General features: G+C 45.3%; 1 long non-coding RNA gene across 1 annotated transcript in view; it reads right to left on the minus strand.

Annotated features, from left to right (window-relative positions):
- Positions 1-305: 305 nt before the first annotated feature.
- The window catches only part of LOC108937659 (uncharacterized), a 37,802-nt gene continuing 14,191 nt past the window's right edge, over positions 306-23,916 (minus strand). The window contains exon 3 of the long non-coding RNA XR_001966357.2: positions 306-382. This is a non-coding gene — a long non-coding RNA (uncharacterized LOC108937659). The remainder of the gene's footprint in view (positions 383-23,916) is intronic.

A 23,916-nucleotide genomic window follows, 5' to 3' on the forward strand; every position in this document is an offset into this window, starting at 1 on the left:
GCATTCTATGACTGAATATATAACATTCTGTATATTCTACAACTAGGTATGACAGTGAGTGAGGTGCAGAAAAAGAAGACAAATGGCAACTGGCTAAGTGCAGCAGCTATCCTGCTAGTTCAACACAAGCACGTGCATCTTCATCGGCACAGCTCCTCGAATATGGGAGCCCGGTTCCGATCGATCCGCCTGCCGCCCCTCGAAGATCCACGGTCTGCGTGTGCCGAAACGGTGCCGGGACCCGGTCGCAGTTTGCATGAGGTCAACGTCTGTCGTCCGTCACGCGCACGAGCGGCTGCTGTCTTGGCACCGTGGACAGACACCGCAGGCCGCGGCGAGGTGTCGGGAGGAAGTTGGACTTCGAGCAGCAAACAGTAAAGTGCTACACAAAAAAGAAAAGAAAAAAAAAGTGTTGAAAAGGGCTGACAAGTAGCGTTTAGGGAAACACAGCAAAAGCTACGGGTGGCAAAGCATACGATCGATTTTATTCATTTCTAAAGGGTCATCTGCCACCTGACATCTCGGTCTCGGTTGTTCTTGCCTTTTCTCGGAGCTGAAATGACAAGGTTCTGTTTCACTTTCCTGAGAAGCGTTTGAGAAGAAGATCAGGTGTTCGCCTGGAACAAAAAGCTGGTGGTGTTGTAGGAAAGTATTAAAAATGCTGTGAAGCGCGGACTGCCCCGCGATCGGCCGAGAGTGCCGGGAGGAAGGGGCCGTCCCTAAAGCCCAGGGGAGCGGTGACTCAGAGTCTCCGGTGCCCCGAAAATCTCCCCCGCTGGGTGTGAACCCCAACTAAAACTCACCATAAAAAGAACGCAGAAGAATATCGACGGTGAGGAGAGAGCCGGAGAGGCAGGAACTTTCCCCGTCACATTCTGCTCACATTTTTCTACAACTTCCTGTTCCACTAGACTGAAGGACAAATACCGCTTTGTTTTAATGTATAACCAAATTATTTAGTGAACTTTTCTGGCCTGGATGGTTCATTTTTAACATGCTGGCCAACGAAGCAACAAAGTTCAAGTGTAAAGATATGCAGAGCTGTTTTATTTGTCCAAATGAAGCGACTTTAAATTCATAACACAGTACTACATTACCATAAAAGTGACACAAAAGGACTATTTTACACCCAAAATAAGCAGCGTGTTGATGAGACATTTTGGCTGAAGTGCTTCTGCTGCATTCGGTAAAATTCCACAACACCGACAATGTGGAAAAAATGACAGCGTACAGAGACAGGATTTGACATTGTTTGTGGAGCAAAGGGTAGAACCCAGAATGAGTCGGAGCAAACGGGGGGTCCCTTCGAGTTAATTGTAAATGCTGCGCTGTGATGTCTTCAATGAGCCACACGGTATGCAGATATGCGGTATTTACACTTGGGTGCAAAAGCAGGGTGACTCAGTTCATCAAGGTTGCAGAACATCAATCATACGTGTCGGTTGCACATCTTCCTAACCAGAAAATGAGTGCGTCTTATTGTAAAGCGCAGCGCAAAAAAAAAACCCCATGCTTGTGACAAAGTGGGGAGGGGGACTTGTCGACCGTATAACGTGAAAGGAAATGAGAAAACAAGCGTTTGTAATAGGAAATGGGGGGTGCTGCACCGTAATAGGAAACGCTAAATATAAACAACGAGAATCAGATTTTCATAACTGAAATTTTAAAATATCATTAAGCAGCACATTTTAAACCATGTTAAAACCATGCCGTCGTTTGTTACTTAGCTAGCTAGATAATGTCATTATGAAGGCATGCCATTTCGCAGGCCAACACGGGGTTTAAACAGGCACACCTTGTTTTACGCTGAAATGTAGGAATGTGGAGAAAGATCTCAGAATACTTGACTCGTTCACTTTTCGTTGTGCCAAACCGAGAATGTCTGCTGCATTGAATTTATCTCACACTTTTCACCGAAGCAACTCGTAATGTTAAGCTACTTATTTACCCATTTATACAGATGGGCAACTTTACTAGAGCAATTCAGGTTAAGTACAAGAGTACTACAGGTGGAGGTGGGAATCAAAACTATGACCTTATGGTCCAAAGACAGCAGTTGTAACCACTACTCTACCAGGGGACCGATGTTTAGGGCCACCGTCTTGCAATATGAGGACCCTTTTTTGAATCCCTACCCATGATCCAGATATTCACCTGAATTGAAACAGTAAAAAAACACCAGTATATGTATGGGATGATCACCGTAGGGCTAATTATCTACTATCGTAACTGTCCCTCGATTAGGAGTCAAATAAAGACTAATAATAATACTGTCTATTACACTGACTCACTGTATCTGTTGGCCAATTAAACCAGAGAAATTTGGAAAAGGAACTAGGACAGTCTCTGTTATAGAAATAAAATATTAATTTGCTCAGGAACCATCCTGGAACATTTACTGTAGCTGGCGAAGGCTTTACTGCGCTAAGGGACCTCGACTGCGTCCTTCACTCGCTGACACCGGTTAATTGGTTCCCTCGCTAAGAAAATTACGCACTTGAAACCTAAGACTAATTGCAGCTGAGGCCAAGCGTTAAACTTTCACTTGCAAGCCATCACCTTGCCGCACCTCGAGCTGCGTCGCGAAACCGTAGAGAGACGTGTTGAGCGCTCCTGCGGGACACCGTTAGAGGGAAAGGTCGAGCGAGGTGAAAGGTCAGGTAACACGTGACTGGTGTGGAAAAGGAAAAAAAAAACAGGGAACAGGCCTGTCGATAACACGTTACTGTACTTGAAATGTAAATCAGATCAGCTGTATTTCGAAATACACCAAATATTGGTGTTGCAGTTTTCGGTTTTTCTATTGCCGTGCGACCTGCCTGGCACACTACCGAGCTGTGTGTAAGCAGGGGGTCCCAGTACACTTCATAGAAAAGCCCACCAATCAATGTGCTGTCTCCGAGACTAAGGATTACTGGATCGAACCGGGTCTAGTAGGAACATCTGAAGAAAGTTTTGGCGAGACGCTGGGGACCCAAGATGCCGAGACACATGAAAGAGGGCATTGTGGGAGCAGACGGGCGCAGAACGGAGAATATTCCCGTCTCTGGTGGGTTTGCACAAGGCTTTCCCCATTGGCGGGTGGAGGGGGGGTCCCTCGTCCTGAAATCACAGCCAGGTGATGGGCAAGTCACTCAAAGGGACCCGAAGCGAGAGTGGCGTATGGGGGGAGGGGGTGTCCTCATCCTGCAGCCAAACGGCACTATCTCATCGCATTCATGCTCGTTTCAAACGCTCGGGGGCTGCGCCGTTCCGGGGGGTGGGGGGCACCAAAAGGCCGAGACAATGAGCAGCCTCTACTGGGGCCTTATCTCAGCAGAGAAGAAAAGGTTTATCAGTACAATTCATCCAAACAAAAACAAAATAAGGTTTTTCAGTGCCCATTCATCGAGTCCTATTAAAAATACAAAGCGGGGTGACTAATGGAGGAGCGCAATTCGCGTGGAAAATTCCTCTTACGTGACATCACAGTTTATTTACCTCTCCCAGATTTCGTTATCTTTTAGCGGCAAGAAAAAAAGGCACAAAAATGTGAATTTGGCTTCTAATCACAATTTGTGAATGTTAAAACTTTAATTGGGTTTTTTTCCAGTACAATCCAAACGCTACATTAACATGCAAGGAAGTTGTGGACGAGGTCAAACAAAAAGTGAATGTTCTTTTCCATTATTCAGATAAAAACGAATAAAAAGCTGCGAAAAAAGCCCGCAAATGAATACGAGTTTAAGGTTTTAGCACTCAAAGTAGGTAGGATATCCACCCACATGCTGCGTGCAACCTCTTGCCCCAGCGAATCGGAGCCTGACCTGGCAACACAGGGCACAAGGCTGAAGGGGAAGGGGACACACCCCGGACGGGGCGCCAGTCCAACCCAAGGCACTCCAAGCAAGACTCAAATCCCAGATCAACCACAGAGCAGGCCCCAGCCAAACCCGCTGCGCCACAACACCCCTCATAAGATAACCGATTCGGTTATATTTTTTTAAAAAACGATAAAGCAGTGTGATCAAGGGCAGAACGGTGACGACCCCCCCATGAAATGAGCCCCAAAAATCTCCGAACCACGGCTATAAATACAGTAGAGCACTTGTTCCATGTGCTGTCATTTCTTCCACTGTTCCCTAATGTGCCGCTCAATATACCGAACGTGAGCGACCATGAGCTGCCATGTGTCAGCGGAGAATCATCAGAGACACAACTTTGGCCTGAACTTGGCCACTGTGGTCTCCAGCTTCCACCGTCTAGACCACACAACAGTGATTCACTTGTACGCATCAAAATAAATGATGATTAACCAATACAGATGTTCACCAAGAGGAAGACTGAAAATAACGAGAGAAATCCCCCCGGTTAATGAGTGACAGACACCCGTTGGGACGTTACAAGATAGAAGAACATCATCAGAGCTTTTGTAGGAAAACAATGATATGACTTCTGGAAGCTTCTTGATGTCAGGCAGATCAATGAGCAAATGGCGGCTGACTGGTTTGTAAAGTTCGTCATTTGAAACTGGCAGACTCAAGTCCTGGTTAGGGCAAGAAAACGTGACTTACATATTCAATATTTCCAATTACCCAACTGCCTAAGTAAAGATGGAATGAACCGCATGGTTGCTAGAGGAGAGTGTAACGGCCTTTTGTGTGTGTGTGAGAGAAACTGCCCACCACTGCTGTCCCGCTATCCTGAAGTAGTACTAGGCTAATGGACGAAACCTTTACAGATGAGGCAGACAGATTCATCTCGTCTTTATTTGATACGTACAGTAAACGACAATCAGAGCTGCTGTTGCTATAATATAGAACACAGGGCAGCAGGTGCTGTAGGGGTTAGAGGTGCTGTGTTTGGGCTCCTAGGCTCCAGGTTTGAATCCCATCTCCTGCTACCTTTAAATTGCTCCAGTAGAATTACCCAGCTGTATAAATGGGTGAATGTTTATAGGCAGCTTAATAGTGTAAGTTGCCTGGGAGAAAAGCATCAGCTCAATGAATAAACGCAATGTAATACCATTCAGCAGGGCACTTACCCTGAACTGGTACAGTAAAAGAAAAAACTACAGAGCAATATAAATCATTAAAAAGCTCCTAATATACAAACCTAAAATGTGAAGCCACTTTGGAGAAAAGCATCAACTAAATGAAAAAATATATTCCAGTGAACAGTTTGGGCCAATAAAAACATTCATTATGTATTAATAATTACACAAAGAGATCTTGGCAGTGTATAAATATGCCATTTTCAATGAGGAGCCTATAAAGAAGCAAACAAAGACACGTGGGGCAAGCCACGGAATCGATTCCTGAAAAGGGAAACCTGCTCTCTTGGACTGCAACTGAAATATCGACGGCCGCATCTATTACTGTAGCACAAGATGTGCCGGAGTACCGCGTTCTACATACCGTATATGACTGAGAGAGACGCCTGGGGAGGGGGCTGACGGCAGCGATGCCTCGACAGAAATAGGGCGGCACCGCGCCAAGCCTGCCGGAGTTTTTCTGAGAAGGTGACAGCGCATCCCATGGAATGTGCGTTCGAATTCGGGCAGGGGGAGGGGGGCAGGGGGACTATTTATAAGAATCTGACTGGCGGAGCGCCTTATCTGGCACGTGAATGCTTGGTGCTCCTCGGGGCTTGATATTTAAGAATGGCTCAGCTGAAGTAGTGCAGAGGTGAATCCTATTCTGCAGTGTGTGCAATACCAGCGCTCTGCTGTGGCAGCGTGGTCGACACACACCCCCGGGAAACCATTCTGAAGCCTACTTCCAGTATGAGACAATTATTATTACTCCTATTATTAGTGGAAGTTCATTCTTTTGCTCGCACTTTTGTCATAATCGAAGGTCAACTGTGTCCCTTTATAGGTCCCTCGGCAAGGCCCAAGGGGTTCCCATCGGACTACATCCCACGGTCATGCTCCTTGGACCTACACATCTTGCTGCGATTCGGCGTGGGCTATGTCAGGTGGGGCCTGCGGGAACAGAAGGGGAAGCAGTGAAGGAACAATGTTCGGATCATTGCGACATTCTCTTTGACAGCGGAGCCGTGAGTCAGAGTCAGGTTGGCAAGAGCAGCTTCTTTAGACAGGAAAACGGAGTGAAAACACACTGAATCACGGTGGGTAAAATGGGGAACATATTGTACTGTGCATGTCTGCATCTGGAGGCTGCGGCTGTACAGGACACCGCAGAGAAACCATTTTACAGCAGGACCTCTTTCCGAAATCCTGCCCGACGGCAAACATTGCAACACCAGCGAAAGAACTCCAGGGATCGTTGCCATTGAACTCAAGGCAACCGGCTGATAACAGTGTTTCTGAGAACAGTGTCCTAATAAACTTCGCATCCAGCCCTTGATGCATCGTCCGCGTTTGTTGCACCACGGCACTGTCGGTCGGTGGACTTCAGCTGAAGGTGCTCGGGAGCGTGGCGCTCCATCTTTCCATGGCGTTTTATGTAAAACTGCTGGAGTCCTGAAGGAAACACACACCATTTCATGAAATCTAATGAGGAAGGTAGTCTGGAAGCAGGTTTATCCAAGAGGGTTGCAGCCCTGGAGAACACAAAACGAGACTTTGGCTCGATCCTGTTTCCTTTCGGATGTGGACAAGGCCTTTCCGGTGAAAAGGGGCCTTAAAAATATGAAGGAAAGAGCAGTACCAGAAAAGGCCGCACCTGCTCGTTTCCCATAGCTGGGCAACATCACAGGGTGGAGAGCAAACAACCACGGTATCTCTCCCTTGGCAGACGGCCTTCACCTTCTATCCAATCTCTGAAGACCACATGGTGCAGGAAAGTCTTCATGCTCAGGATGCTCAAACCCCCTCCTTTCCTCAGGCCCTTATTATGTGTGTATCAGAAAAGTGGAAATGTATTTGTATATATGGTCTTGATTAATAACACTAAAATTACCGTAATTTTAACAGCATTGTCCTCAAATAACCCTAACCCCAACCTATCCAAACCAGCTTCACTTACAGTCAGTTACAGCCAAATCTGAATCTCGGGAAAAAGTCAAAACAAACACCCGATATCCGAAAGTGCAACATTATCCTAAAACGACCGTTGCAAGCAGGAAGTGATTTCTGTTTCTTGGAAAAACATTTTTCTTTTCCACCAGTGTATGATTGCAATTTTTATTTTAAAAAAACAAATTGGGCTGATTTGCATTGCAAATTTTAACCGCTGTTTTCCCGTGTGCTCACCATGGCCGGTCAGGTCATAAACTTCAAGAATTCCCAACCGTAAGGAAAACACCCTGAGAGCGCAATCGAGGCAGCCAGCCATCGACGCGATAAAAACACATTCCCCGGTATAATCATTGATTCAGTCCTTACCGCTGATGTGGTGCTCATCTTCTGTAAAACTGTCGCTAACAAATTAACTTGCAAATGAGACCAGAGTGTGCAGATGGTCATCTTTCAGAGTGCGATTGAGGCATCTAAACCACAGTGCTACTAGGAACCACAGGCAATTGGCCACTTAATAGAATGACTGATTGACACTACAACAAAACTCATAATTAACCTAAAAAAAAAAAAAAAAAAAAAAACGCACAGCACCAAATTCACGTGTAAACTTTGATGAGAATGTCAGCTATGATTGACAGAAGCGGAGTCGCTCGTGTGCTAAGGCTGCTATATTTGTGGCTATTGCTTTTTACAGCAGCTGGTGTACTGGCTAGAGCTGTCACCTCATAATCTGTAGGTTCCTGGTTTGCATCCCACTTCTGTTGTTGTAGCCTTGGTCAAGGTACTTACCATGCTCTATAAATGGGTAAATCATTGCAAACATGATTACCTACCAGTGTGACTACTCTGAAACTATATTTACATGACAGTTACATTTAAATAAAGAAAAAGAAAATCCTTAAAAAAAGCACTAAAAGGAGAGCATCACCAGCAGTCAGTCATTCATTCGGTCAGATCTCACCAGTTGGGAGTGCTTCAAAACTATCATGGGATGACTAGGCAAGAAAGATGGTGGCAATAATGAGCACCAAGGGCCCCGGTGCTGCACTGTACACACAACAGGTCCATCGAGTGGGCTGTGTGTGTGACCGCTCTCCCTCTCCCTGCATCGCCTCGGGTGAATGGTGTGTGCTTAGGCAACAGAACGCCAAAGTCAGGTTCCCATGATGAAAACACAACAGCCGTATCAATGCAATCTGCAACCGTCAGACTCGAGAGTCCGTTTGACGACATGTGTGTTTGGGCGTGTCTGTGTGTTTAAGACAAATTCAATTTAAATGAGCGTACCTGCATGACCTGCATTCAAACAGTCATCCGCACACACACACACTCATGCACGCTGGCCACCCTTAGTGTCTGTAAGAGCACCTGTGGGGCAAATCAAAGTGCTGTCACTCTCACTTTTCACAGCTGCTTTAGGGTTTTCAATCATCTTAGCATCATGCGACATAGAAACAATGGGCAAGAGGTGGCCTAGTCATTTGACCTGAGGCTTTATGACTCAGGAACCTGCATCTGAATCCTTGCTCTGTTGTAAAACGACTCACCAGACACACACACACACACATTTTCTGAACCGCTTGTCCCATACGGGGTCACGGGTAACCGGAGCCTAACCCGGCAACACAGGGCATAAGGCCGGAGGGGGAGGGGACACACCCAGGACGGGACGCCAGTCCGTCGCAAGGCACCCCAAGCGGGACTCGAACCCCAGACCTACCGGAGAGCAGGACTGTGGTTCAACCCACTGCGCCACCGCACCCCCGCTCACCAGACAGTTACCCTGAACTAAGGGTAATTAACTATGTTATGGAACTGTGGTACTATAGTTACCCCGAACTATGGACAGAAGTCCTAAAATAACAGTGAATATAACTATTTTTATTTATTGTAAGACTGTAATACATGTAAGCCCCCAGTCTATAATTTGATGCACTCTGGTTTACTCTGAGTTCCGTGTGGCTTTGAAGCAAAGTGCCTGTCAAATGCATGTCAAAATAAAGAGAGAGATTTTGACCTCAGCAGCCTTTACAAAAATCCATGTTCCTGCAGTATTACCCTCAGGCAAGGTACTTTGTCCAGTAACAGTTGCCCAGCTGTATACATGTGGAAATCACTGTAGATAGCTTTATATACACAGTTAATACTGTAAAGTGTCTTGGAGAAAAGTGTCAGCTAAATGAGTAAATTTAAATAGGGCAGCTGGTAGTGCAGAGGTTTGAGATGCTGCCTTCGGACCTAAAGGTCAAAGGTTTAAGCCCTGCCTCCGACTCTAGTACCAGTGAGTAAGGTGCTAACCCTAAATTACTCCAGTAAAGTTAACCAGCTGTGCAAATAATAGTAAGTACGGTAGCTCAAGTTACTTTGGAGAAAAGTGTCAGCTAAGTGAATACATTAACAACTAATTCACAAGACTGCTGATGGAGTATGGGTTAGCTGGGGTCAAGAAGGATGTCTCATGTCTACTGGTTAGACACTGTAGGTACGTGGCTCTGCGTTGCAGCACCATCTCAGCCCTCGCATCTCTCTGTATTCCTGAACGGGGTTAACTTGTCAAACATCAAAGAGGAGAAGCCTTTCACTGTCCGCCTTCATTCCCAGCAAAGATTCTGCATTCTGATTAGGTTTAAAAATAGGCCTGTGGTACAGCATGTCACAAAACCTTTAATTAGCCACGATGCGAAAACCGAGCAGCGGCGACCCAGGCGTTCGCTGAGCAGAGGGTCATCGGTGATGTCACTGCTCAGCTCAAGGACACTGCAGATGTGGGTCAGTTCAAGCTTAATTTGGCCTCGTGCTATGATGAACCCGAGTGCTGAGCCACCCGGCAGACTGCTGCACTCGCCTGGTTATCTTGCAGGAATCAGAACGTGAGCGCACGCATTATATGTGCGCTGTTAACAGCCCTCCTGAAACATTTACACCTGCAGAAACAATCTGTAACTGGAGGGCTCGTGGTCATCGGGGCCATCCACCCAGCCTCTACTAGCTGCCTCTATCTGAGAGGCGAACCGCCAAACACGGTGCGCTCCATGGGACCGGGCGGCTGACAAGCAGCTGTCGCTGATCCGAGGCTCACCGAGGCCTGCGATCCGCACAATCCTCCGCCTTCCTGTCCCCACTTTGTGCGCAGCCCTCCTTTCGTCACCCGTGCCGTCACCAGCTGGTGCGAACCCCACAAACCTCCAACCCCACGTGACACCTGGTTTCCTGCCTGTCAAGACTGAACAGAAATGCATTTAAATAGCAGACGGGCACAGCGGATGCATTCCTGAGGACACCATACCGTGTGCTGACCACATGCTGTGAGATATGAATAAAGGAAATAAAAGAATAGACTACAGACTCACATGACCTTCAACGTAACTAAGCAATCGTGCATTGCTGCAACATCCTCAACCCACTGAACTCTGAGAGACCGAATGCTGCCAGACACAAACATTCAAGCTGGATCCCTGAATTGAATTCAGTTATTTGGTCTCATAGACACCACGTTTGTTACTTGCGCTCAGGCCGTTCTGTCACAGCACAAAAACCCCCTTTGTCTACCACAATACCAAGTGTTGTCCTCCGGTCCGGCAAAACACCAGGAATTCATTTTCATTTACATTTATTCATTTTGCAGTGCCTCGCTGTGGACACTTAAAGTACACATACGTGAACAAACTTTTCCAAATTTCTCAGTTATATCGATTTTTGGGTGCATTATGATTAGCCAAAGTTTACCGATTACAAAAATACCACTAGTTCTTCTAGAATGTCAGTTTTAGTTTGGCATTTTACAGCCATTGGAATATCCTCAAAAGTATCAAAACAATCTAGAAATCATCAGATCCTAGAAAGTACTGCAATATTGGGTGCTTGGAACCCGGTGCCAAAACGAGCTAATATCAAGAATGTGGAATATTTTTCCAAAAACTCACATATAGTATGAAATAATGCCAAAAATACGTTTAATCTAACAAAAGTGAATGGAAAATGCAAAAAAATGAATATAACATTTTGGTTACATTGTTTTATTAGTTTTTCATTTTTAGCTGACTGAAAGTGATTTAGAATGTAAGGTTTGCATACTAAGCAACAACTGTTTACCCATTCACACAGCAGGGTAACTTTTACTGTATTAGTTCAAGGCAAGTACCTTGACCAAGAGTGCTCGAGCAAGAGTGGGAATCTGAACCTGGGCCCTTGAACTGTAAAGCAGTGGCTCAAACCACCACACCACCTGCTGGCCTGGGTGATCAACCCAGAGAAATCTGAGCAAAGGGGGGACCACAGACGAGTGTCTGAATATTCCTGGTGAAGAGGGGGGGAGGTGTCTCAATATGGGAAAATGACAGCTGGAATAAGGGCTGCCAACATGAACCCACTTCTCCCCTGTAAAGTGATCAGTTCACACGCCCTGCCCTGACACAGCGTAAACTGGTGGCTCGGCGCACCCGCTGTATAAATAGCTCCGGCACAGAAGTGCTGCGTACCTCCAGCTCCTCTCCTGCTGGAGCGGCCCTGACTGGGGCAGGCGTTGAATGCATCACCTGACTGCGAGGTCCTTCAAGTGTAAGGGGTTTGCAATGAAGGCTCCTTCCTCTCTGCAGAAATCTGCGGCAATATGAATCACAGACACCATGTTCCACAGCTAAATGAGCTCATTTGCTGTTTTACACTTGAGGTTCAGAAGCAATAATAATGGTGGGTTGTAAGAAGAGATACGTGAGGGTGATGTCTGTGGAACGTAGTGCTTCAGCTCATCTCCTAGCCACATAATCCAGTTGGTCATTTGCTTTGCGGGACAAGCAGGGTTGGACGTATAACAAAACCCATTGATGCAGCTGGGCAGTGACCTGGAAACTGTGCCTCTGCTCACAAACCACTGGATACCTACTGCAGTGTGGCAAGAAAGGTTTCACAAGGCCATTGTGCTCCACAGGTCTACGACGGGTAGAACCACAGGTCAAAGTTCAGCGCTGTAGGGCCAAAGGGCTGCTGCAGTTTTATAGGCCCCGACCGACTTCTTAAGAGAGCGCCCCTCCTCCAGCCTAATTCTTCATGGCTCCGGTGGGCCTGGCTAATCAAACCTGTGGGGAAACCTTGTCATTTGACACGCCGTGGAAGGGGGTCAGGGACCCAGGCGCAGCCAGAGGGGGGCCTTTGAGAATGTCCCTCCCGCTGAGCTCCGTGCCGCTCAATCTGTTTTAAGCATTGACTGCTGACACCTGGGTCCAGCAGCTGTTCCTGGGGCACCGATGAGAGGGGCGTCGAGGTTACGACAGGACGGGCGGCTCTCGGAACTGCGCTCTTGTACAGCTTCTTGGTAACTAATACACACTTCTAGGAAGTGCGGGAACTGCATGTTTTGCTGGGACTAAGGTGCTACAAATATAGAGCAAAGGATCCAAATTTCCAGCTTTAAACTTCAACTGCTTTGAGCTACAAAAGGCACCATCGGCTTTACAAGGCTGGTCCGTAACACATCAAAGAATGATGTCTTTCAAAACAGCAGAAATCAAAACGAGTCCAAATATAGTCTGCAGTATGGCTTCTCCTGAGGAAATCGACAGTGACTGACTGGTTAAGAACAAAAAGGATCCAGTGAATTTTCCCAGACAGTTGTGCGAAGAGATGATGAAGGAACTCAAAGTTGCAGAAGCAACACAGCAGACTGATGGCAGCGAGGGCCAGCAGACAGAAGGGGCTCTGTGCAAGCAGTCATTTCAGTGCGTCAGGAGCTTGCATTGAGTCAGCGTAGCGGTGACATGCCGCCGACGCCGTATCTTCTGTCGCCAACTTCCTAACAATCCTGGCATCCAACAAAGAGATGCCTTTTCTCCGGCCCCCATTCAGAAAAACTGCCTGCTAATCGAGGGTCGCTGCTCTGAGTGTACATTCGTTTCCTGCCTCGAGCTAAGAAGAAAAAAATGCAGAGTCTGTAGTATATGCATCTTTGTCATGCGACTGGTAGCAAACTATTAAGTCGTATGAAACTCAGCAAGACAATTTAAATATTGTGACTAAGCAGGAAACTAACAGAAACCCATCGATATCATAATGGTACCAGGGACAGTGGGGGTAAACGGAACAAGGACTGCTCGGTGGGGGTCACTGCCATATGCACGAAGACGTGAGAGTTCACCTACCAGAAGAGCAGAGCATTTGGGTGTGACCATCATGGCCCATTATGCTGGGGGTTCAGAAGGGGTTGTACCATGTTGGGGTAAGATTCAAGAATTCCTATCCAGTTGATCTCAGGTCTCAAGAGCCAGTCCTCAGGAGTTGAAAGGTCACATCAGCAGACTCTAACTGACTGCAAGCTACAGCTGGGGTCAATAAATTACCAAACATCTACTGTGACAAACACTTTGACCAACAGGTAATCCTTCAGGGTTCCTGCAAGGAGGGTGAGCACAATAGGGGTATTTCTTCACGCTTACCTGCAACAATTCAAATTATGACATAAGCTTTTTCGGCCTTGTTCCCTTTGACTGGAGGAGCGGTCAGCTGCCATATGTTCTCTAGCCAACCATTTCCCAACATTCTTACCATGATAGTGGACTTCAGCAACCTGCAGGAGACTTGTCACCTGGATGTAGGGACATACATGACCTCCCACTCTGATAAACTGGGAATTGCTGCGTGAAGGGCTTCTGCTGGTCTTTTTTAGTGTTGAAGAAACTACTACTCCATTTTAACTATACTTCTCCACTCTTATATATTAGGGCTCAAGTGTTTAACTTACTAAAGTAATTCAAATATTGTAATGAGACTAGGATCTGGTCGCCTTTTCGTAATTTCTAAGACAGTGCCACACGATACCACTACTAAATACTGTAATCTTTAGCCCTTGTGCTGTATGTACTTGTATCTGTATGAATCACATTTTCTCAGTACACTACTAAGTACTACTCTTGTTAACAAACAATGTTTCTAACTGTGACTCTTACTTACATCCTACACGTTAATAAACCTCTGAAATAACCACTGGCAACAATAATTTATGATAATTAACACTCATTCATAATGATTTGCTGTTAAATTTCCATTTTCACTATATTGATTTTCTGAGTAGTTTCTGGACCTTGATATCTTGCAAAAAGCTAATTTTTCCGCCACTAGTTGTGACAGGATGAATCTCTCAGTGTAAGAAGCATTGACGTTATTAAGCTGAATGTTAATTATATTTATCCAAAACCAGGAGCACCTGGGGAGCCACAGTAGTGCAACAACTGGGTCCCTGGTTTACATCCCATCCACCACTGTGAGATGGACACTCATGGTCTCAGGGTAACATGAGATTGCAGGCCAACTGTAGTGTTCTCACCCGCTGCTCCCACACAACACTCCTACACAGGGCCCCCGCAAAGCACCATCCTCCCCGCTCCACTCAGACACACCCGTAACCAGAAAGATGGGATTATCCTCGCCATTAGCTGAAACGTTCGACATAAAGGATAGTCGAGCAGAAAGACAGCCGAGGCGGGTGAAATCCTGTCACGTCTCCTTGCCGCTGAAAACCAAACGAAAGCTAATAATAGTGCTGACATCCTTCAGTGAAGAAACCTTCCCATCACTGCTTCTGAAGAGACAGACAGCTGGAGGACTTTGTCTCGGTTAGCGAGTCTATTAGAGAAAAGAAAGCACCACAGAAGCACGAAGAGGCGCTGCAAACCTGCGTTATTTCCTGATACCCCTAGATACAGATTCCAGGATTTAACGCGAGAAGGTAGTGAGTAATCAAAGCAGCGCTTTACGAGTAAATAAATTACTTTCTGCATAAAAGAGCTTTTTAAAACCCTCCAACTGCCTCTTGCTGGGCACAACTTGATCCTTGGTCTTTAAAGCCAATCTACAAAGCATCTTCCAGAAATACAGGTGTTAATTTAGAGCATCGACATGGATGAGATATCAAGTAAAAATGTCATTGGAAGCCCAAATGACAGGACTGAGATTATCATACTTTAGACACATCACAAAATTATTGGTTTCTCTTGAAAAGACAGTAATTCTTATGCACGATAAGAGGAAAATAAACAACAACCAGACAATGGACACACCCCTATCAACCACAAAGACACATGTGAAGCAGACACACTGAATCCTGAATGTTCTAAGAGATTGACAAGCATCTCAACAGCACTTTTACACAGTTTGATGGGACAATAAAGCAAAGATACAAGCTGTTATTTAGACATTGTTTACCAAAACAATATACAGGTGTGTCCTGCTATATCTGCCCTTGATCCATTTCTGAAAATGGGGTGTATAATGAAAAAGCAGATAGCGGGAGCCCATTTCCCATTATTCCTTATGGGGAATATTATAACTGGTTCTTAGCCCATCCTGAAAACCCCAACTAACTTTAAGAAATGTCTCTAAAATGCTCTAAAAACCTAAATAGCTCTAAAAATTATATAAAACACTTCAAATAACAATGTAACAATCCGGCCGGACCATGCCACTGGTGTCATCCAAAAGGGAGAAGTGCTGCTGTTTCACAGCGCCTCAGTGGTGTAAGAGGACATAGGCTGGATCCCTGCTCTGTCTCTGTGGAGACTACATGGTCTCTCGTGGGTTTCCGCCGAGCTCTCTGGTTTCGTCCCACAGTCCAAAGACATGCAGTTCAGGCAGATTGGTGACTCTAAATCACCCATAGTGTGTGAGAGTGACAGTGTGTGTTTCACTGGTATATGGATGAGTAACTCATCATAAGTAGTGTATCTAACCATGTAAGTCACCTAGGGTGAGCAAGGTGTGGGCTGATAAGACTACACAGTGTTTGCTGGAAAACCCTGGAGGGTGGCCTTCATGAGAGAAAGTGGTCCAGTGTGTCATCTGTGTGTGTGTGTCATCTATTCGGCATGAAGTGCTGGAGGCTTTGGATTTGGGGCGTTTACTTTGAGCACAAACGGATGTGTGGACTCACCGAGTTTGGGTTTGAGTAAGAGAAAAAGTCTGTCGGACATTTGAGGCAGGGGGCTGTCAAGAAGGAAACACTTGAGTTCCTTTTTCAGACGATCCATTTACCCTGATGACTTTTTATGTTTTGAGGGACTTTTGAAGCGCTTTTCACAAATGCCCCAACGTGCAAATTTTTTAACCATTGTCGTCGGGAAGTTGGAACCAAAAAAAAAAAAAAAAACAAAACAATAAATTGGCCGGCAGTATATACTTAACAAATCGATATTCCCAGCCAACACTGTGTTCATTTTGAACGGTCTATTGAAAAACCAAACCTTGCATCTCCAGAAATACATGTTAAAAAAACTAAAAAATAACGAGATATGGTGAAGGAGCAGGAGAGGAAACAAGCCTCTTACAGTAAGGCAGGATTCCAGGAGGTTCCAGGAGAGCCAGGCCTGACTGTGATGCCAAAACAGCACTTTTATTGTCTAATAACAGGGCTGAGTACTCCGACTCATGAGCCTCCTTTCTCCTCTTCGATATCACCTCGGGGCCCGATTGACTTTTTCCATTCAGGCCTTGTGAGATTGTTCCACAGCAAAGCATCGCTGGTCTTGGTGTCTTTACTGGAAAGACAAAAAAAAAAAAAAAAAAAGAAGTGACCTGGAAGTGAATCCACCCTAGCACTTTTGCATGGGCAGCCAGTGACTACCCAGCCTATTGTCTGAGGCCTGCATTTCTGAGAAACACTCAACCAGAAACTGCACCCTTTAATCTAATCTAAACTGTTATTCAGCTGTTACCAGGCTTCCTCAATTATGCCCCCCCCCCCACCTTTTTTTCCCTTCATGTTAAAAAAGTAGAATTCCAAAGGAGTCTATGCCTAACGTCCGGAGTCATGCATTAGTCAAAAGTGACGGTTTCCCTCGTGGGTTAGTCACAGGCAGTGCAGGGCTTGAAGATACCGCACTGGGAGCTGGCAGAAGAGTGCATGCATAGCTGGAATGGATGCCGGATTACTGACTGTTTACGGTAAAAGTGCGCTAAGCCCCAGCATCGCTCCGCCCAGCTTTGGGCCAGAGCCTGGTACCACTGAGACATTTTTCCGCCAGGCACGGGGAGGGAGAGCAGCGTATGTGGAGTGTGATTGTTTCTAGGGCTCCCATTTAATGGAGACAGACTTTATTTGCTTAAAAATTTCAAGCTTGTTTTTCCTCTCCCCCTCTCTCGCTTTTCTGTGGAACTCTGGTTCCTTTTCGGCCTTCCCAGCCAGTTTCCCGGGGAGTGCAGCCAAGAAGGCACAGAAATGATTTAAGTGTTTTAAAGTGCAACTTGTGGAGAAAATCTGTAATTCACACGGTCAGAGCCGTGACGTAAGAGCGACCGAGAACAAGGCCCACCCTCGGAGCGGGGTCTGGTAAAGGCATGGCCGTGGAATGTGCCGAAAAAGGAGCGGCGCAGCAGAGGCTGGGCGGTGGACGCAAGGACTCCGGGAAGCATTTAAATCTAGAGGACCAGCATGCGCAAGAAACTGTGGAAAACTGCTGGGATTCCAGCTGTTTACCATAGAGCTGATAAGAAAACTGCTGTAGCATGTGGCATTTTTGCTGTAATTTGCCTTGAACAAACATTAACAAAGAACAAGGCATACTTCTCTTTATGAATTCACAACAAAATCTGATTTTCTCATTGTTTCATTCTGTATGTATAATACAAACATTCACTTATCACTTTTATAAAATTAGTACTGTTGTACTCTTTATCAACAGATGTACTGAAAACAAATCTATCAATGATGGTCTCTAATACTCTGGCTTCACATCTTGGATTATCCACCTAAACTGAACTTCAATAACTGTAGAAAAAATGGACACAGAAAAATGTATAGTATAATGCTATCAAATTAATACAGATACTTTAAATTCACACCAGGGCAGGAAAATAAATTGCTAAACAGACTGATATCATGAACACCAACTGTTTTCAAACCTGGACTTGAAATTCTGCTCTTCTCAGTCAATAAAACATACTGCTTTTATTGATGTTAACTGTAAATTTTTGCTTATCCTTGCTGCCACACATCATACTGTTTTAACGTACAGCGCAACCATGGGAGCCAAGGAAATGAGGAGGGGCAGGAACAAAGTATATTGCTCTGCCCTGATTGGCTGGTGGCCATCCAGGAAGCTAGAGAGTGCTGGACACAACAAGTGCCCGGAGAGTCAGTGGACTAGCAGGGGTGGAGTCAGATGAGAAGAACCGTCCTCTGGAGTATCCTGAGCGATCAGTGACTCAACGAAGACACGTTCGGTGCAGAACTTGACGAAATATGACAGAGAATTGTAAGCGTTGTCTTGGGATCGGTGCAGGGCCAACAAACCGAAGGTGAGTCAGAAATATTTGGCACGTTATCACTGTAGAAAGGGCAGACAATGCAGTGTAGTGTCTGCAGGAGGGGATACAGTTCACTCCGTGGGAAATGATGGTCTTGTCAACAAAAAGCCTATGTAGTATTTCACACCTCAACTCAGACAGTTACACACATTCCAATCCAAAGGCCTACAGGTTCCAACCAACGTGTCCAACAGTTGTCCAACCCCTGCCCTGCAGTGCCTTTTCATATTCTGAATTTAACTATGTTCCTGTGGTTTGCCACTCTATGGGGGAAGGAAAAAAAAAAAAAGAAACCATCTTCGACAACGTCACACGGCCTCCAGGTGGGTGGCAGCTTAGTCGAGAAGCCCTTGTGGGTGGGGGTGTGGGTAGCAGGGTCACGGTGTTTCCGTCTGGCAAGGCAGGGGGCACAGGAGGCCATCTCACTGCTTGGTTACTGGAAACGGGACAAGTACGATACGGCTGACAGCCGCTTCCAAGATCACAGGGCCCTCCACTAAGGCGTGGATGAGTTCCAAGCCATCCTTCCAGATCTTCTTTCCATGGTGTCTTTCGCGATGGGTTGGGCTTGTGCTATTTTTAGTAGAGGCTGTATTCAGATCTGAAAAAAATCTAATCCAAAATGGCATGAGGCAGTGTAACGCCACTGTCGACAAATAAAACAGAATGCTTACATGAGTCAACCTTTTTTAAATAAATACAGTGAGTCTTTCTGTAGGTGCCCCCACTGTGGGTCCATCTGTTGGCCTTCTCCTGGCTGAGGCCTTGGTTGGCAAGTTTACTCCTATTTCAACAAAAATAGACCATGGAACACAATGACCTTCGCCGAGCCATGATTTCGGAAAACTGCTGAATAACAAGCTGCTTGGTTATTTAACGATCACCAACTCGCCTTGTCCTCAGTTTCCACAGATATTCTGGTATTGTATGAAAGGTCATCTGAACAGGAATACAGGTTAAGTACTGCAGTGGGCAGGGGAGAGGGTGGGGGGGCAAATCCATAAAAAAGGCTAATCAAAAAATGGTCCCAGGCCAAATTTTAGGATGTTTTTTCCCTTCCAAACAAATGGTAGGCTATTGTTACACTGCCAGCCCAGGGTACACCAAGCATCGTGGGGGCACAAGATGACATAACATCCAGGGGAAATGGAAAACACAACAAGAGCAAAAAAAAACCACCCCCAAATTCTTTTGCTCCAGGTTTTCCAAAGGAAGAACACTGTATGAGCCTGATTACCTGTACTGTCACGACTGCACAATTTATTACAATAGTTTGGTGTAACCGCCTGCTGGGTGGGCCTTATTATGGACCAACAGGCCTACTGTGAACTTGTCTGGCACAATTCAGTTTCATTCTTTGCCATCTAAATATAACTACATGGCACGTTAACCCTCGATCTGGGTCCCAGTTATATCGCCCACTTCTCATAAAACAGATTATCATATAGACATAATAACAAAGGAAACCCCATGATGGCACATTTTATCTCTTCCTAGCACCAAAAGATAAATATTTAATATTGATATTATGAATGTTGTAAAATGGTTTGATTGAGGTGATGACACAGTCATTTCATTTTAATTATCTGCAGCGTTGAAATGATTTTTCCATGTTAGGAGGAGAGTACTTCTACACATCAGAGCTCCAGAGTTCAAAATACGCTGTGACACCTAGCGAAGAGGAAGTGCTTCTTCAGCCGTTACGAAACTCAATAAAAATTATCCCAGCGGGTTTCGAGGCAAGGCAGATTACTACATACTTTAGCATCTGTTGCTGAGTCAAAATTCAAGTCAAGAGTTCAGGAGGTTTCTTGAGAAACTCAAGAAGGTCAGCATGGGCGTGACTTGGGTGGATGGCAAACAAGCAATTGCCACACCAGATGGAGGGCATGAGGGCCCTGGCCGAACCACTCTGGTCCCTGTGCGAGCCCAGCCCCATCACCAGTAGGACAGAGGTCAACATACGGCACTGTGGCTAATGCCCAGCTTAGAGCTCCTATGTGCCAGTAACAAAAAAGTTATGAGTAGTCACTGACCCGTCTTAGGTTCAATTATTACACCTTGGCTCCATATTACATTCTTGGATACGCTACCGAAGTTCTCCTTAAGGATTTCTGGAAGGGATACTAAGGCTACTGGGGACAGCTGGTGGCACAGTGGTTAGTGTGACTGCCTTTACAGCCAAAGGATGCAGGTTCAATCCGTATCTCTAGCCACAGTACCCTTCAGCAAAGAACTTACCCTACATTGCTCCACTTAAAATAGCCAGCTTTATAAACAGTTGAAACCTTAATGAAGTTGCTTTGGAGAAAACTGCCAGGTGAATGTACTTATGAATCTCTTCCTGCAAAATATTAGTTGCAGTACAGAAGCCTTAAACTCCATCATTTTAAGGTTACTCTTTAACAAATGCAGCCACCACTTTCAGCTCTAGGCAACAATTTTCAAATATCACTCATTATATACTGAACAGTACGGGGGCGGGGGCGGGGGCGGGGGGGTGGCGGTTGAGGTCAAAGCTGTTGCCTTGTAATAAGATCTGGATTTGAACCTCACATCTTTCTGCAGTACCCTTAATCAAGGTAGGTACCATGGAATGATACAGTAAAAATTACCCAAATATATAAATGGGTAAATTATTGAAAGTATTATTTACAAACCTAACACTGCAAGCTGCCTTGGATAAAGGCGTCAGCTAAAAGAAATAAAAAGTGCTCCTCATGCTTCAGAGGTTTGGAACCAAGATGAACAATCTAAGGAATATTAAGAATGTCATGAGCTCTTCGAGTTTTCATGCAAACATTTTTGACAGACTGTACATTGTAAACTATTAAAAAAAAAAAAAAAAAAAACAGCCAACTACTGTTCTACTTCTCCCTTAACTCCACAAGGAATCTCAAACTATGAACATGAAAATATACACTGTGTGAAGATTGTCCACAGTCTCTCTATGTTTTCCAAACCCTGAATTTCCAGGCTCAATTCATCCTGAGTTGTTTATGAGACACTAAGCAGCTTTCACACACCAGCCGAAGACTAAAAGAGGCCTTCCATTCATTTTGTTGGAGGCCTTGAAACATTCAAACAGAGAGGACCTTGGTATTTACACCGCTGTCTATTTGTTTAAAACAGCACGAGAGTCGGTGCACAGAGGGATGAGAGGAGTGAGGCTTCAGTGTGTATGAGATGCCACTGCACCCATGACGACTGCCAGACGCCTACATTTCCATGGTAGAACAATGCTTTCTTTTCCACCACGGTCTCCCTTTGAGGGCATGGGGAGCAGAGGCTGTCTGATGGCTCAATGGAAGAGACAGCACTCTGATCAGCTTCCACCAATGAGATACCAGCAGTATGGTTACAGTAAAACTCAAAAGCACTGTTGTTGAAAACCTGTTCGTTTTGGAAAAAGTGTTCGATTAACAAGTCTATCAGAAAATGAAGCGACGTGTCTTCTCAGGTCTTCTGCAGCATTTTTACTCACAGTTTTTGACTGGTACTGTAACCAGACAAATATAAATGCTGGTCAACAGAAGGTCTAGTTGCAGTTCTGGCAGGTTTGTCCACCTGCTGGAAGGAATATGGTAAACTCTTTGGCTGCAATGAATATAGTTCATTTGGAAGGAATATGGTAAACTCTGATGATGCACACATGTCCCGTGTTCACCTCCGTTGACAATTCAGACTTTAAACAATGTAACACTGTAACGTCATTGAAAAACAAATAAATGGTAATATATTTGAAGTTTGCAGTCAACGTTGTAACTACAAATGGTGACGTACACAACTAACTTCTTCGGATAGTATGTCTGGCATTTTAGCAGTAGAGAACAGTGACTATGGAGGATGAGCCACCTCTCAGTTACCATGGCTTCAAGATCGGCCAAGCGGCAAAAATTAAATCCAAGTTGTGTACATTGAGTTGGTTCAGAACAGACTTGTTTTTCAGCAAAAAGCATAACACAACGTATTTCAAAGTCTTTAACATGTATTGTATGTATTTGTATGGTGCGGTGGAGCAGTGGGTTGGACCGCAGTCCTGCTCTCCGGTGGGTCTGGGGTTCGAGTCCCGCTTGGGGTGCCTTGCGACGGACTGGCGTCCCGTCCTGGGTGTGTCCCCTCCCCCTCCGGCCTTGCGCCCTGTGTTACCGGGTAGGTTCCGGTTCCCCGTGACCCCGTATGGGACAAGCGGTTCTGAAAATGTGTATGTATTTGTATGTATTTTGCCACATAAAAAAACACAGTAGTGATTTCCTGTAGTGATTTCTGCGACTTCTGAGTGTCTTTTGCTCAAGTTACTGCAAGCCTTTAAAGACAGCTTTGGCATAACAAAAGGAAGCTGTGTCCTTCTCTCGGGGACAGCAGCTGTGTGAAAGCCATCCGGTGATCACTGCAGTAGCCTTTCCCTGGGGAAGGATCAGCTGTCGGCAGAGCGCACGCCTTCCTGACGTGGACACAATGACCATCTGGCAGGGACGCGCTGAGTAACAGGAAGTGAAGAGCACTCCACCCCAACTCTGTTTACTGCTCCTCTTTGCTTGACCACTGTGTATGGCGCAAGTGCAGGAGAAAGTGTGTGCTTGTGTATGTGGATGTGAGAGAGCACATGTGTATGTGTTGAGGACACATCAGATGGTCTGAGTTATACATTTAAACTTCTGTCGAGTCTGCTGATGTCTGATTTACAGTGTGTGTGTGTGTGTGTGTGTGTGTGTGTGTGGACATGGACAGCTGGTAACGTAGTGCTTACAGCTACTGCATTCGGACCCAAAAGTTGCAGTTTTGATCCCCACCTCCGGATGTAGTACCCTTGAGCAAGATACTTACCCTAAATGGCTCCAGCAAAATTATCCAGCTGTATAAATGGGTAAGGAATTGTAAACTATAACTGTTGTAACTGTAACCTTAACACTGTAAGACACTTTGGAGAAAAAGTGTCAGCTAAATTAATAAATGTGTATACAGGTGTTAGCACACAGATTGTAATTCTCTAACCTGATTAAACAGTGGAAGATGAGTGACCCTGTCTCACCCTTTCTTTTGCCAGCACTCTTGGATCACCCCTTTTGTCGTATGTAGTTCTGGAAAATAAAATCACAATGGGACACTGACAGCAAAAATAAATTCCTTTCCAACTGACATAGAATGCTTATTGTATTCCTTTCAAAATTTTGCACAACTCCCAGTGATAAGGTTTCCTGTTTGAAAAACAAGTATTGGTGAATCATACTCTGTGTTTACAAAGCCTGTTACAACATTCCAGAAATAAACTTGCACTTACACTGGTATTCTGAGATGAGTGCCATGTGGGCTTTGCGGTATGATCATAAATCAAAACAACACTATGACAGTGGCAAGGCAATGGCTCTATAATCACACTAGACCTTTACCTCAGCTTCAGTCCTCAAGAGGAATCAAAAAAGTAGCAGGTGACGCTTACATTGTAATACCATGGGATCAAGGTATTTACCCTGAACTGATACAGTAAAAAATACCTTGCTGTATAACTGTAAATAATTATAAGTAGCTTAATATATAAAATCTAACACTGTGAGCTGTGTTGGAGAAAAGCAATAATAAAACACATTTAACATGTGGCAAGACTTGAAACAGCCATAACTCTGGCCAAGATAATGCAAAAGGAAATTGTGTCTGGATGGCAT

This window comes from Scleropages formosus, chromosome 7 (genome assembly GCF_900964775.1).
Source record: "Scleropages formosus chromosome 7, fSclFor1.1, whole genome shotgun sequence".
In the NCBI taxonomy this organism is placed as follows: Eukaryota; Metazoa; Chordata; class Actinopteri; order Osteoglossiformes; family Osteoglossidae; genus Scleropages; species Scleropages formosus.